The 12,357-nt window shown below is 44.3% G+C and overlaps 1 long non-coding RNA gene across 1 annotated transcript; it reads left to right on the top strand.

The window, feature by feature from the left end:
• Nucleotides 1–3,012: 3,012 nt before the first annotated feature.
• LOC116751707 lies at nucleotides 3,013–11,879 on the top strand. The gene is made up of 3 exons (XR_004349319.1): nucleotides 3,013–3,149; nucleotides 6,422–6,490; nucleotides 11,822–11,879. It is a non-coding gene; the product is annotated as an uncharacterized LOC116751707 (long non-coding RNA).
• Nucleotides 11,880–12,357: the final 478 nt, after the last annotated feature.

The following is a 12,357-nucleotide window of genomic DNA, read 5'->3' as shown; positions in this document are numbered from 1 at the left end:
GGAGCCCCTGCAGAGAGGGGTGAGGCAAGTACCATCCTGCAGGAAAGCCGGGTATTCTGCTTAAAATGGCATCATTACAGTAGTAATATATGCATGGAAAAGTTCAAACTGTATATGGAGTAAAAATGTGAGTCCCCTTTCAAACAAATTCACCCCTAACCAAAGCTCAGTCCCCTCTCTGGAGGCAAGCACTGGCAATTTGGAGCATCCTTCCAGACCTCTGGCTCTGCATTCCAGACACTCGTATATATGATCCCATTTCTTTTTTTTTTTTAATATTTTATTTATTTATTTATTTATTTTTGCTGCACCAGGTCTTAGCTGTGGCATGCGGGATCTTCATTGTGGCATGCAGGATTTTTAGTTGTGTCATGAGGGCTTCTTAGTTGCAGCATGCATGTGGGATCTTAGTTCCCTGACCGGGGATCAAACCCGGGCCCCCTGCATTGGGAGTGTGGAGTCTTAACTCACTGGACCACCAGGGAAGTGCCTATATGATCCCATTTCTGTGAGAAAGATTATATATATGTGTGTGTGTGTGTGTATATATATAATTTACACATTATATATATATATAAACATTCCTAAATAGGATCATATATATTATCCCATACATTAATTTGCTTACTGCTTCACTCTCAGCCCTGGAATCATCCCACATCGTGAGGATGACAACTCTGACTTGACCTGTTTCACCCAACTTGTCGCAGGACCCCTCAAGAAGGAATGATAGGAGCTCTCTGTGGAGTAGAGAGCCTTAATGAGGGCAGCCCAGGCAGCAGCTTGTGAAGGGTGAGGCGGCAGCCATGGGTGAAGCTGGCCCAGAGACCTTTCCTCTTTCCCCTTGTTAAAGGTAGAAGAAGTGTGTCCCGAAGGTTTCACCAGGTGGTTTTCCAACATCTAGGAATATTTTATTGTTTCTGGATGAGCGTTGTTCATCACCCTTCTTGGAATCAAAACAAAGTTCAAAACAAACTTCTAAACAAAGCAATCCTCTGCTCCCAGGTCTTGATTCCATTCCCTTGCAGGGAATGAACCAAGATACAGGTCTTCTGACAACTTTCCCAGCCGAGCCCCATGGAGAAACCCAGTGCAGGCTTCCTCTTACCCCTTCCCGGCGGCCACCAATTGATGTGGACATCCTCATGGGGGTAGTACCATCTAATTTCTATTGACCCCTCTCTTCATGTCTTCATAGTTATGCAGGGAAAAGAACATTGTTTTCCTATTAGAAGTTATTTGAGGTTTTTAAATGGTCCAAGTTTCAACAGTCTAATTCATCACAGCCAGCTGGGTAAGGTGAAAAGTACCCTAGACAAAGAGGTGTGGGTTCCCACATTCAAATCTGGAGCTCCCCCTGCCCCGGTGTGAGGCTGAGAGGCTGAGCTGCTATCCAAGGGTGGGGCTCCTTAGCTATCAAATGTAACACCTGCCTTGTGGGCTTTACAGAGTGGTTGGGAGGAGAAAATCAGAAAGATCCCTGGAAGCATTTTGTTAATTGTGAGGTTCTGGGAAGCACTGGGGTGTTTCATTAAGCTGAGTTCACCCAACTGGGGAAAATGTTTAGTCCTAGAGAAGGAAGTTAATCTCAGCCTGGAATGAAGAGAAAGGACTCAGGACCATAGCACCTTCGTATATGAATTTATGCTGCTTTGAAAGCACTTTGATTCAGATACTTACAAGCCTGTGAAATAAAGAGACAGAGTTAGATTCTTACTGCAATTGCATGAGAAGGGCCGGAGACTGAGAAGGGAAGCAACCAGCTTGCTCCTCTTTGCCTGGTCCCTGCCTGAGTACTACACTGCAAGGAGATGGAAACAGGGACACAAGCCAGCCTCATTTGGCAACGTAATTGGCCCAGAGGAAGGACCACACCCTGAAATCCCCATGGCAGCAGAGCTCACCACCCATTCCCAGTCAGGGAAATGCAAACAGACAGGAATGGATGGGGGAAAGGTCTAGCAGGCTGCCCAAGGAGAAAGAGAGATGGTGGGCTGGTCACCGGTTCACTTCCAACCGGATAGGTGCAAGTAAATAGTGATAGTTAACGTATATTGAGGGCTTCATGTGGATGCCCTATACTAAGTATTTCAATGAGCTTACTTGTTTGACACAGCACAATCACCCAGTCAGGCAGGTACAGTCATTATCTCCATCTACAGATGAAGAATTTGAGAACCTGGGAGGCTGAGTAAATTTCCAAAGGACACACATCTGGCAAGTGATGGAGCCCTGATTCAGAGCCTGACAGGATGAATCCAGGACTGGACTCTTGACCAGGGCACCATGGAGTTTTCCTAATTAATACTTTAGCAAAGAATAATACAATCTACATTTATAGAACCCTGAAGTATGGAGAGTGGAAGAAATATTGAAGATGACCTGGGGGTTTCATTCAACAAATATTAATTAAGCACCAACTATGGGGTGGGCATTCACTAATATAGGTTTAGGAGGGAACGTAAGTACAGTGGTAAAGTTAGCAGACACATCTATTCTTTCATGGAGCTAACATTCTCGGGAAAGAGATGATAAATAACTGTAACAAATGAGTCAGTGATAAGGGGTATGAAGCAGGAGGCAGGGACAGAAGTTAGCAGACTGGAGGAACCCCTAATCTCTTATCCACGTGTCCAGTCTCCACCTTCTACACTTGGGGACGAAGAGGCAGAGACAGCAGTCACCTGCTCAAGACCAGACTACACCCAGCTGGTGAGAAGCAGAGTTGGAAGTGAACACTGTCTTCCTGCAAAGCCAATCCTTTCTTCACAGCCCGTCCCCATGAAGGGTCTATTTTCCTATCATGGTCTAGTCCTTAGACCCCAGAATCAAGGGAGGGAAACAGCACTCAAGCACCCCCTTGTTGGCCGCAGGACACAGGGTACCATCCGTCCCCCTTCACAGCCCAGCACCCAGGGAGAAGCCCGGGCGGGGCGGGGCCTGGACAGGCGCCGACGCGTCCAGCAGGTGGCAGCAGCGAGCGACCGCGCCCCCTGCGCAGCCACCCCGAGAGCCGGCATCATGGATGTCGAGATCACCTATTTCACTTTGCTCGCCTTGGAATTCGAGACCCCAGACGAGGACCAGGATTCATGAACCGGTCGCAGGGGCCCGGGCAGGGACTTCTGGCTTCCGACGCTGGCCGAGAGGTGGGTCCTGGGGCGGGTCGCTGCCCGCGGCGCCCGGGTGGGGACGCCCTGTCCAGCGGAGCCCGGCGCCCCGCGCGCTGCCCCCGCCCTGCCTCCCTGTGGTCCACACCCCCTTTGGGCTCCCGAGCCGCTGGGCTGCAATAGTCGGGGTGCGCGCGAGCAGGCGCTGCCAGCCCTGTTTCTGCCCGGCAGTCGGGTCCCAGGAGCGGACGGACCCGGCTCCCGCGTCCTCTCTGCCTCCTCCTCCTTGCTGCTCTCACCTGCGCCTGTTAGCCCCCTCGCCTTCAAGGCCAGGGGCTACAGCCCAGACTGAGCGGGGGACAGCAGAAAAAGAGAGAGCACCTGAGGATACAGAGCTGACACTGGACTGCCCTTTTCACCCCCAGGTGATGAGTGAGGTCGGAAGATTCCAAGATTTAAAGGAAACTGGGGCCAAAAAATGAAATAAAAGGCATTCGGGTTAGAAAGGAAGTAAAACTATCTCTAGTGTCAGGTGACAATCTTATAAGTGGAGTCATAAGGAATCCAATTTTTAAAAAACTATTAGAACTAATAACAAGGTTAGTAAGTTTGCAGGATATAAAAACAATGTACAAAAATCAGTTGTTTTCAATACACTAGCAAGGAACAATCCAAAGATGAAATTAAGAAAACGATTTACCAAAGCCCCCAAAATAATAAAGCACTTGGAAATATATTTAACAAAAGAATGCAAAACTTATACTCTGGGAACTACAAAACATTGTTGAAAGAAATTAAAGATCTAAATAAATGGATAAACATCTCATGTTCATGGATTTGGAAGACTTAATACTGTTAAAATGGCAATACCCCCAAATTAATCTGCAGATTCAATGCAATCCCTATCAAAAGCCCAGAAGCTCTCTTTTTTAATAGAAATTGACAAGCTGATATTAAAGTTCATATGGAGACTTTAGGGAACCAGAATAGCCAAAGCTATTGGCTATAACAAAGTTGAAGAACTCACAGTTTCAAAAGTTATTATAAAGCAATGGAAATTATGACAGTGTGGTACTATCTAAGGATAAATCATTGTAATAGAATTGAGAGTCTAGAAATAAACCCATGTACCTATGATCAATTGATTTTCCACAAAGGTGCCAAATCAATGGAGGAAAGAATACTCTTTCACCAAATGGTGCTGGGACAACTGTATGGCCACATGCAAAAGAATGAAGTTGGGTCATTACCTCACATCATATATATGTTAACTTACAGTGATGGAAACATAGCCTTGCTTTTGAGCAAGGAGGCCCTGATTTATTTTGGCAATGAGGCAGCTATTGGCCTTCTGAAGAAAGTGTCAGGCTTTGGCCCTTTAAAATACTGGGAAGAAAGAGCCCATACTTTCCCTGCTGTCCTGCCTTTGACATGATATCTACAACATTCCAGGACTGGCTCTGACCACCCTCTCTGAGTATTAGAATGTCAGACTTGCTGCTTAGACTGTGCTGTAAGCTGAGATACTCCATGGTAAGCTGATGTGGTCACCAGCCTTCCATTCAAATAATCACAACCTTCTGATACTGAGACTTCTATCCTACTCTCAACCACATTATATCTTCAAACCACAGTAGCATTAAGAGGTTGGATGCACCTGGCTTAATATTCTCTCTACTTCCACTGGACATTTGACAACATGCTCTGTGTAGCCCTGGATGTTTCATACCAATTGTACCCATCAACTATTATCCAGGTCACCAACTCAACTGTGACCATAGCTCCAAATTTTTGGTAGCACTGGAACAACCCAATTCACTTAAAAAGACCCTATTGACCTTGAAGGGCTTGGACCTTCAGATGATACTAGGAACATAGCTGTTATGCAGATGTTACATCAATATGAGCAACCTGCAGAGAAGCAGGCGTACTCTGATTTCCTGTCTCTTCCCTGGACCCAAAGAGAGCATCTCACCTTGTCACTGAAGATGATAGAGTTCTTGCACCTGAATTAAGGCCATAGAACTGCCACTTTCTGTGCTTCACACTGGGATGTGGTGGAAGACCATCAACCCACATTGCTCATGGCTGAACCCTAACTCATCATCTCATTGGTTCACAATGTAACATGCTCCCAAGTAAGAAAAGCTGTTACTGGCTCAGGAGTGCAGAACTGAGCTGAACAATTGCTGAGTAGATCAAAGCAGGAATGAAAGTGCCCCTCCCCAAATCACCTTCTTTCATGAAACAAAGCAAAGCCCTTCCCTTAACCCTGTCTTTTCCTTGAAACTACATAGTCCCCACTTTCATGGGAAATGTAGAAGAGGTTACCATATATGTAAAGTTAGACCATTAAATGACATTATAGTTAGGCGATTTTAGCAAAAAAAATCTGGGGACAGGTGACACACGTTGAGAGACCGTGAAGCAAGGCTGACTCTAGTCAGAAGGAAGCTTGTACAAATGTTACAACAAGTTCATTGTAAATCATTAAGAAAAGAATAGAATTGCTAAGGGATGGGAAGTGGGGTTGAAAGAATGTCAGGGGGCTGGAAGAAAATGATCATAAACAATAGAGATCTTTATGCCCACTCTGCTAGGTTCCAAGCTTGGCTAAAACTAACCTTCCTACTATAGTGTTGATGTAGAAGTAAAGAGTTTTCAAACTAGGTCTTTTAGAAAGTATCCAGTCTAGAATATATCTAGATAGTTTTGAAGGGCCCATCTAGATCTAAAAGGATACTGTTTTTTTGTTTTGTTCAGAATCATTTTTAAAAAGAAATATAACTTGGAGCTCAGTAATTCAAAGCTCAAAGATCACTTACTGGGCTTCCCTGGTGGCGCAGTGGTTGAGAGTCCGCCTGCCGATGCAGGGGACACAGGTTCGTGCCCTGGTCCGGGAAGATCCCACATGCCGTGGAGCAGCTAGGCCCGTGAGCCATGGTCACTGAGCCTGTGTGTCCGGAGCCTGTGCTCCGCAACGGGAGAGGCCACAACAGTGAGAGGCCTGCATACCGCAAAAAAAAGATCACTTACTGAGTGCTTATTTTCAACCAGGCACAACATGACTGCTTCATGTATATTATCTCATTTAATCCTCACAGTAGTCCTGTGAGGCAGCACTGTTATTGTTCCCTTTTTATAGATGGAGAAACTGAGGCACAGAGAGATTAAGTGCTTGCCAGAGTCACACTGCTAGTCTCTTGTAGAGCAGAATACAAGAAGAGCTGCCTATTTAAACCAAGGTAGAGGGAAGGGTTTTGAGTGGGGAAGGGTCAGTAACCCTGTCACTTTTCCTTCTGCCCCCACAGCTCAGAGGACCCTGTTTGAAAACTTCTGATAAGAAAACCAGAAGATAAACTGAATGGCTTAATGTCAAGGTAGGATAAAATGTTACAAAGATAAATATTTTAATACACAGTTAGCTTTAAAGAAAGAAAGGGAAATCCGTGGGAGCCAGAAACAAGTGCGGAATTCAGAGTCCTACAAGTTCATGGGAGTAGATGCCATGGGGACCCTGAGGGTTCTCAGCCTGAACACTGGTCCTCAGAGCTGGGCTGGTCTTCTAATGTCCACCACCACCCCACCCTCCCTTATTAGACATGACCGTGGGCCTATGTAAAGCAGGAGAGCTGGACATTTGCTCCCTGCGTGAAGCTTGAAGCCTGAAAGTGTTGTTTTTCCATCAAAAAAGGAATTAGAAAACTTACTTCCACCTTCCAAGGAAACCCTGAAGAAGCCATGCATCTGTGAGGAAAATATCAAACCTCCAGACTCGCTACTTGAGAAGGTGTAGGATCTGAATTTACCCTGCACTCTACAGGAATCCCAATCAGGGGAGCAAGTGATTAAAACTGGCCCTTGGATGTTGATTCTCTAGGAAGACAACCGAAACAATTGCAAAAACTACTCTATAAGGATACTTTCACAGTGCAGGGCTCTTGAGAAGCCCCCCCCCCCACCCTTTTTTCTTTTAAATGTTGAAGACTCATTCAGGGTAGTTCACAGTTAAAGAGATACAAATCCAGAAGGAAATTAACTATCTGGAGGGAGGACCAGCAGTTGTAACCAGCCAGTGAATTAGCATAGCAAGAATGGGAAATAAAAGAGCAGGAAATGAAAGAGACCTAAAATAAGTGTGTTAAAGTAACTTAAAAGATTTTTAAAATTAGGAACCATCATGAAAGAATAGAGCATTATGGACAGACAAATTTGATCAATAGGCAAATACAACAACCAAAAATTTTTTTGATAAAATTTGATTTGATAAAATACAAATTTGATTTAAAAAAAGACACATTTGATAAGTAACCAAATAACAACTCCTAGAAACAAACAAAAGTGCACTGCAATTAAAGATCCACTGGATAGGTTAAATACAAGATTCAGCACAGCAGAGGAAAAAAAATCCAGGAACCTGAACACAGATCTGCAGGAATCACCCAGAATGTAGCTGTAGAAACTACAAAAGGATTAACCAAGGAGACAGAATAGAATGAGAGGCCCAGCATAATCTAATAGAACTCCCAGAAGGAAAGGCTGAAAGGGAGTCAGTACTCACAGGGAAAATGACTGAGAATATTCCAGAATGAAGACATGAATCTTCATACTGAAAAAGTACATTAAGTTCTCAATAGGGTAAATAACAGTAAAAGAGTTTTTTAAAACATGATTTCTGTTTCTCTAAAGGTTTTATCTGTTCTTGTTTTTCCTCCCAGTCCTTCTTTCTGGGTTTAATTTCTATTTCATCTAAGTGTTCGATTTTATAGAATGAAAGAATTAAATGAAAATATAAGAATATAAATTAATAAAATAAAGAATATAGAAAGAAGGAAATAACAATGACGAACGACAAAATTAATGAAATTCTATGTTTTAAGAACTCGTTTTCGGGGCTTCCCTGGTGGCACAGTGGTTAAGAATCCACCTGCCAGTGCAGGGGACACGGGTTCAAGCCCTGGTCCAGGAAGATCCCACATGCCGCGGAGCAAGTAAGCCTGTGCACCACAACTACTGAGCCTGCGCTCTAGAGGCCACTCGCAACAACTAGAGAAAGTCTGCGTGCAGCAATGAAGACCCAACGTAGCCAAAAAAAAAAAAAAAAAAAACTCGTTTTCAAGCTGCCGCTGCTATAAGTTAGTTACTATTGCTGGGCTCTGCTTACTTCCATGACAGACAGGCTATTCCCCCATGTGTAGATCAGAAGTCAGCTTCTGGGGCAGTTTTACTCTCAGTATACTGCCCATGTGGTCAGAAAAGCCTTCCAGGGGCGGTACACCCAGCACAGGGAGGGAAGCTGGGGGAAGAGGATGGAGACTTCAGCAAATGCTGGACCATCTTCAGAAACCTGACCCCAAATGAACATACACTAAGAGTGACACCCAGTGGCCTGATCACAGGGACAGCACAGCACACAGGGATGGTTCCCAGGACTTCCACACCCTGGCTGCTGCTGGTAGCAGGTTGTTTGTGGGGTTTTCCTCCAATTGTTGTGTTTCAGGGTATTTGTAATCTAGAGAGTGATTTCTAGAGTGTGCAATGAGCCAGTTTCCCTCTCTTCTCCCTCTCCCACCCCTCCCTGTGTCCTGTCCACTTTCCCCTTCCCTACCGAATGTGCAGTCCCTGGTGCATGGGGTCCCACGGGCGACCAGGTAGAGGCCAACAGGCAGCTCTGTGCAAGTAAGGAGTAGGTCTCTTGCCAGCACTGTGATACAGGGGATGATATTCTGCAGGATGATTGTATCCTGTACAACTAAGCCAGCTAAAATGTGATGATCAGATTAATTTAGTAGTACTGGGTTACTGAAGTTCAGGGTGGGGTATAAGATACTGGAGTACCAGGGTAGACAATCCATTCTATCACAAAAAGGCCTCAGTGAGGCCTGGTTAGGTTACCTCACTTCTGCAAACAGGACTGCAGTTATCTTTCTGAGCTCTTTAGTAACTGCTAACTTGGAGATTATTCTGCAGAGATTCTGGATGAGATGCAAAACCCCATAAGAACATTATAAAATCAGACACCTCTCCCACCATCTAATCAAAATCATGTTTCAAAGCTCACCACCAATAACCACAATAATAATAAGAACTAATATATATTGATGATACACACACAGACTGTCAGGCGCCATTCTAAGTGCTTTACATGTATTAGCTCATTTAAACTTACGACAGTCCTAATAGGCAAGTACTAATATTTTATACACATTTTACAGATGAGAAAACTGAGATAGAAAGATAAATTGTCCACAGTTACCGAGCTGGTAAGCTAACGGAGACACATGATGTTCTCACATGGCCCCAAAATGCCTTTCAGGCAGCCTGACTCTGGAACTATGTAAACCATTAAGCTGCGCTGTACGCGAATGACCTCCCAATGGCCAGTCCCAGAGGCCTTTCCTCCGTCTACTCGCTTTACCTCTTTAAGGCCTGCGACAGTGTTAACCATCCCTTCACCTCCCTGGTGGCTGGTTCCTTCCTCTCAGCCTGCTCCTGTCTCTTTTGCTATGTTTTCTTCCTCTGTTCTGTAAATAGAGGCATCCTCCCAGTTCTACCCCACCAAGCCTATTTTCCAGTCTCTTTATTCTTTCTCCCTTTCACCAGGACCTTGGTTGCAGCACTCATTGGATTTACTGTCAGGACGCTGGAATTCCAGACCCAAGGCCTTAGGTTCATCCCTCTCACTCCTGGGTTCCTCACTTCCCCCTGCAGTAAAGTGAGGGGGTGGTTTAGAGCAGTGATTCTCACCTTGGCTGCACATTAGCCCCACCTGGTGGTGGGATCGGAAGAACATGAGAGAGTTAGGGTTGGGGGCAGCTAGAAAATTTCTAGAATGACTGTGCTTTCCTGAGTTAGGAGATATAAGTTGTTTTGAAATTATCTTTACATTTATTAACACGTTATGGGTCTCCTTAAATGCTTAATGAGATGTCCAAACCAAATTCAGCCTCTTCTAAAACATTCAGGATGGGAATGCTCCAGACTTACAAAGTTGAGTGCCATCTCCTGGCGCCTTCCTTAAAGTTCTTCTGCCTTGGGCTCAAATTCCCATAAAACGGACTGCACACAACCCACACAAGAGCCAGGGTTTACTCCAACATTGATGCTTGCCCTACGTTCTTTCTCATCCTATGGCCAGTAAGCTTTTTCTTGTAAAAAGCAGACTGAAAACTATGAAATTCTAAAATTCTAATAATTTCTAGCCCTCTAAGCACACTTATAAACATGATTTATGTGTACTGAAATTTTCCTCCTTCTAGGCTTGATCTCTAAGAGACAAATACCTGTTTCTTTTTGTTCTGGCTATTGTGGGTCCAGATTTGGTCCTTGGGTATGTATGATGACTGTACTGCTTGCACACATTAATGTGCAAAAAATTTGTCTGAAATCACGTTAAATGCAAGTTCTGTAGGTCTGAGGTGAAGCTCCCAGGTGATCCTGACGTTTCTGGTCTATGGACGACACTTTGAATACTGAGAGTCTGTAGTGTTCACTGGAAGAGATGTTAAGTGTGGAGAACAAAAGATCTCCAAGACTGTAGTGGAAAAATCTCTCCCTTATTCCTTTCAGACTTGAGCCATCTTGACCCTTTACCCTTTGCACAAGGTCGCTTCCTGCGTAAATCTACATGAAGCCACTATTTTCTGGAAGATGTTAAACATGCATCAAATCAGGCGGCATCCCCTTGCTTTGCTTGGTTTTGCTCTGTAACCGTAACTTTCCTATCATGAGTTGTCCTCCATGGAGAGGGTAGGTGAGCCATTTCCCAACACAGCAGTACTGGTGCTGTGCCCCAGTATCCTTACTTACCTTCTGCAAAACCCTGCAGCCTGAGCCTGCTGTAAGCAGATAATTCCCATCTCCTACCCAAAGCTATGGAATAGAGTATCTGGTACTTCTATACTCTGAACTGCTTCTTTGCTACTGCTCAAAGCTAGTTCCTTATTTTTAAGAAGCTGCCAGTCTCATTTGGTAGGTGATCAATAATTCTTTGCCAGCTTTGATTGGTTATCTAATAAAGAAGGGTCTCCCTGGAGACAAAGAAGCCAAATTCTTCATATGGCATTTCAGAGGAATAGTTAACATTTACTTTAGATTTACTTACAGACTATTTGAGATGTTTCAAAAGCCAACCAGCCATGTCCTCTTCAGGAATTTACTTCTTGCAATTTTTAGAGCCAGATTAATTCTTTAATGTCAAGTCCTACAGATTGGCTGAGCTGGGAAGTGGCTGTCTCTTTGCCTGCCTGCTCCATGCTTGCCCAAAATTCTGCTTCTGACTGTAACTAGCCATAGTCCAAAGGTCCCTTCTCCTCAAGGTCAGGTCATTTTATCAAGAATCAGCCAGTTGACCAGCGTGTGACAGGTGACAGAATCTCAATTCAGTGAAGCTCAGTAAAGAGAGAGAGAGAGAGAAGCTCCAGCCTCTGATCAGAGGAGACACGGTGAAGGAAAAGATAACTGAGCTGTACCTTGGAGGATGCAGGCAGGCCTGACTGAAGATGTGAGGGAGAGCATAAAAGTTGTGGGAAAGAAATGTCTGAAGACTTGGCAGTCAAATGTGCAATGTAGGTTTGACTGATAATATAGAGTCCATATCAACTGTGACCAAAATAATGGTATGGAATGGAGTATAATGAGTCATAACAGGGGGGTGAGAATGGCAACCAGATTGTGCAACTTTTTTTTTTTTTTTTTTTTTTTTTTTGAAGTATGCAGGCCTCTCACTGTTGTGGCCTCTCCTGTTGCGGAGCACAGGCTCCAGACGCGAAGGCTCAGCGGCCGTGGCTCACAGGCCCAGCCGCTCTGCAGCATGTGGGATCTTCCCGGACCAGGGCACGAACCCGTGTCCCCCGCATCGGCAGGCGGACTCGCAACCACTGCGCCACCAGGGAAGCCCTGTGCAACTTTTTATATGTCAGCCTGAAAAGATTTAAATGAACCTTGTAGGCAATGGAGAGTGATGGAAGATTTGTAATTAAGGAAATGTCCCAGTTAAAGTTGATGTATTTACAAAATTAATGTATTTACAAATTTTTGTATTCCAAAAATACAGATATATTTGATTGTGGTGTCTAGATCATCTGCAGATGAGGTATGAGTTTGAGCATGAGTCATATTCTCCCACAAATTTGATCTGTCTTGGTAAAAGTACCATGCAAATGAGAAAAAATGTCTATTCTATAGTTACAGGATTTAGTGTTTCATAAATATTAATTATGTCAAAATGAGCAAGTGTTTTTCAGGT

This window comes from Phocoena sinus, chromosome 3 (genome assembly GCF_008692025.1).
Source record: "Phocoena sinus isolate mPhoSin1 chromosome 3, mPhoSin1.pri, whole genome shotgun sequence".
NCBI classification, from domain to species: Eukaryota; Metazoa; Chordata; class Mammalia; order Artiodactyla; family Phocoenidae; genus Phocoena; species Phocoena sinus.
Note: the sequence above shows the minus strand (reverse complement) of the source record. Positions and strands in the feature narration are given on the sequence as shown.